We start from the raw sequence: 4,109 nt of genomic DNA, 5'->3' as shown, positions 1-4,109 counted from the left end.
CAAAAGGCCGTATAATCCCCGCATTTTTCCACACAAAGTTGAGAAAAAAAAAGGTTAACTCGTCTTGACGTGACGTCATCAGCTCGCGCATCACAGAATGTAAACAACACTGTATAGAGTGAACGTGTGGAGCTCACACGATAGAGAAAACACCAAGATGAAAATATCTAATCCATCTCATTTACCGACGAACAATTCTACTAAACACCGGGCAAAAAGTGGGGGGAAACTATTCTGCACCCCGTGCAACTGTGTGTTGGAGCATAAGAGAAAATCGACGGTGACGACCCACTTTGATTCATTCAAACATTCGAAAATGCTTTCTGCTGCTGCGGACAAGAAAGCCAAACAACTCACGTTCACGAGGCATCAACCTCCAAAACCCTTTCGAGGGCTACAAGAAACGAGGTGAGTAGCCTACAAGATTGAAGCTGCAGATAACGAACGAGTAAATGAAAACAGAATGAGGCGGAGAAGTGTGTGTGTGTGTGTGTGCGTGAGATTAAAATAGCCCAATTGCTTTTACAATAAATAAACATTGAATGTGTTTAATTGAATAGTAAAGGGGTTTAACGTTAGTGGCAGGTTGTGTGTGAGAGAGAATAAATAAGACAGCCCAATATTTTAAAAAAAATCGATAATTTTTTCCCGCATATTTCGCAACTTTCCGCATATTTCGCAACTTCCCGCAGTTTCACCGCATAAAATCACATAAAACTCCGCATGTTTAATCGCATAATCAAGGATTTTAGCCCGCATAATCAAGGAATTTAGCCCGCATAATCAAGGATTTTTGCCCGCGTTTTTCTGGAGGGTCTATTATGTTTTATAGTGGATTGAACACTTCGCGATTTAATATCTTCTCAAGTTCTGTTAACCTAATCTACATTTAAATGATCACAACTCATGACAAAACATTCAACAGGGAAACTTAGATTTTTAAAAAGAAGCAGCTTAAACATTCACCGCCATCACCACAGAATCATCTGAAAAGTTGTCACTGTAAACTGTGGGGAATTGGGCAGACCACTTAAAATAAATACTTGACATATTATTCAAGCTCTTACCAAAGCCAGTCGGGCATTGCATTTAAATGTGTCTTTTTTGGTCACTCTGATCATAACAGTACATTATTCAAAACAAAACCAACCAAGTCTATATATTGATTATTAGAACAATTGTATTACATTTTCAGTTGGACTTTTAAAACCACCACACTATGTTATCAATGACACACACACACACACACACACACACACTGCATTACCAATACTAAGTCTTACAGCACATGACAACACTCTGGTTTCACTATATTTCATTATCTCTATGCCTGTCTTTTTTTTCACTCACATAAGTTGCCGGGGAACAATGAGCAGCTAGAAAAGAGTCAATATCACATGAAAGAAGAACAGCGTATAAAATCGAAATACAATCATAGAGAGAACAAAGTCAAATCACTGGAGAACAATAACCAGAGCAAAGTCAAATAATACAAACAAGAAGAATACAGGCTGAGTGAGAGACTAACTACAGTAAGACGCAACCCACAGAAATAAAGCTTTGAGTAAAATAGAGGCAAATAATGGTGTCAGTGCTGGAGGACAGTTGTGGATGCTTAACACAGCAAGTGTGAGTGTGAGTGATTCTTGAGAGGAAAGATGGGTGAGATTTGACAAAAAATAACACTCTTAAAAACGATTCATGGGGTTAGTAGATTCCACTTAAAAATAAATACTTTTTCAACATAACATTTTTTGTTTTTTACCTCAACTTATTTTAGTTTACAACTCAGTCGGTCAAACTGAAAAAGAACAAAAAAAATGTAACTAACAAATGTAATGATTTTGAAAAGATATTTCTGGGTTCACTCAACTATAGGGATATACTACATTAGAGTAACTCATATCCATTTAGTTTCAACAGTATAGTTTCAAAACGGAATACACCCTTGGACTCTGAGACCGCATGTGGAGTTGGAGCAATCTGCATTCATCCTGGAAGCGGAACACTTGATAGCAGTGGAACAACAGGATTTGAACCTAATAATCTATCAAATTACCTGGTAAGTAGCCATTTTTGTTCAGTTTAATTTACAACAGCTGCTTACTGCATATAACACAAGCTGTAAGGTAGTCATCAGCTACTTGTTTTAAACTACTGTAGCATGCATAGCATACTGATTAGCTAGCTGTTTGTATCCTCCTGTATCCTTTGTTTCACAGTTGCAGTCAAAGTTCATTATTTGTAATACAGTATGTATACAGTATATATTTTTTTATTGTTAGAATTAACGTTACATTTGATAAAAACTGATTTAAAATGAATATGAACAGCAACTGACAATGCCCGGCATGCTCAGTTTTTGCAAACAAGCCTTTGTTTTTCTTTCTCAACATTAAAATGTTTTCCTTTTTAAGGATGATTCGGTGGAAAGAATAAAAGAGGTTGCTATCCGTTGCTTGGTGGTGTGTCTTCGTGAAAAGGAGGATCTCTTCAAAGAAAATTTAAGTAAGTAAAGACGATGCTTAAATCATACTGTAACTTGTGTTAATCTGAAACACAATGCAATGTTTTCAAATCTGATTGCACCAAAAACACTGAAATGTATTTTCTAATCTAATTATTCCAGGATGGTGAAGTGGAAGTTAGCAATGAGGTGCTGAAGACTGTCTTGACCAGGGGTGCGGATGCAAGAATAGTGATTGAAGGAACAAAAGTCCTTCAAATCTCGGATGCGACAAGAGCCTGTGCCATGCTGATGGGGCTAATATACGCACTGAGTCTAAACTACCCAAAAGAGATGTTAAAAACGTTGGAAGCAGGTTCATGCCTTTATTTACATTTTTGTATTTACTTTTATTTCATGTTTGAGAATTTTTTTTATAAAAAGGTCATTGTGTAAAGAACATTTTAAAAATAAACTGTTCAAAAGTGGAACTTAAATGTGTATATTATTTTTGACTCAAAGAAATTAGTTTCTAATACTCAAACAAATTTAAGGTAACAATTTGCATGGACATTTTAGAGTAGTATGGACTTAAATAAATAAAATACAACAGCTTAAATTAAACAAAATAAGACTTAATATCACTCCATCTTTACGATTAAAATTAAGTTTGTTCAACTTAATTTGGATTTTAAAGGTGAAAGCAATTATGTTTGTAGTACTGAACTAATTGAGCTAATCAGATTATAAATGGGTACTTGGATTAATTTAATAATCGATTAAATTGGAAATACTTAAAAAGATCAACGCAAATTGTTACCTCAATTTATTTAAGTAGAGCTCGTGTATTTTGTTTTAGAGTGAAGGACATCAAATAGAAGGAGAGCAGTGGGCAAAAAGAGATAAAAAGGCAAAACACTGACGGGCCATGCACTGAACAAAAATGGCCAAGCAAAACCCTTTTTACTTCCATTACCGCAAGTGCCATGATGGATGTGAGCGTGCATCTGTGTGTGTGCCATCCGTCTTACTTGCACTAATGCCTGTTTGTTATCATTTGGTGTGTGCTCGTCAGCACAAACAGAGATGGAGTTTAAAGGGGCTCATTCTGTGAGTATTTGTCCCCTATTTCACACATCAACACACCAGTGACTCATGTTGAACTCCAGACTAGTGTGAACCTACCAGGAGGAGAGGTCCAAATAAGACACCAGTTAATCAGAAATCATTGTCCCTGCTCCAAATATCTTACCTGACCCAGGAACCAACAAGCTGAGGTTTCTATTGCCAAATGTTGATGACTTGTCATGTTTGTGTAAACCCTTTATTTATACCAGGGGTCGGCAACCCCTGGCACGTGTGCCACCATTGACACGTGGGACCGTAACCAGTGGCACACTAGGAATAAGTGTGCAAAGTATTTAAATTGTATTTTCAGATCCTGAACGAGACCGCCGGGAGAGCGCGTCTCCCCCTGCAGAAGAAAGCCATGCACGCAACACAGCGCAGAAGGATAACTTCTAGGCCCCGCTCTCTTTAACTCCAGTCGGCTTGCTGCTGCTTTCCTCCATGGTGAAACAACCAGGGGTGTAGCGCACTTCACACGTGGCAGTACCCACAAGTAGCTGTACATGCCGCAGTTTTTGCGTGGCTGTGTCTTTAG

The 4,109-nt window shown here is 37.6% G+C and overlaps 1 long non-coding RNA gene across 1 annotated transcript; it reads left to right on the top strand.

Moving 5' to 3' along the window:
- The first annotated feature begins 2,008 nt into the window (after positions 1 to 2,008).
- LOC104945080 (uncharacterized) lies at positions 2,009 to 2,733 on the top strand. Its single transcript, XR_798298.1, has 3 exons — positions 2,009 to 2,062; positions 2,418 to 2,508; positions 2,630 to 2,733. It is a non-coding gene; the product is annotated as an uncharacterized lncRNA (long non-coding RNA).
- The last annotated feature ends 1,376 nt before the right edge of the window (positions 2,734 to 4,109 follow it).

Source organism: Notothenia coriiceps, unplaced genomic scaffold (genome assembly GCF_000735185.1).
Source record: "Notothenia coriiceps isolate Sejong01 unplaced genomic scaffold, NC01 NC01_scaffold00009081, whole genome shotgun sequence".
Taxonomy (NCBI): Eukaryota; Metazoa; Chordata; class Actinopteri; order Perciformes; family Nototheniidae; genus Notothenia; species Notothenia coriiceps.
This window is presented reverse-complemented; position numbering and strand designations above follow the sequence as displayed.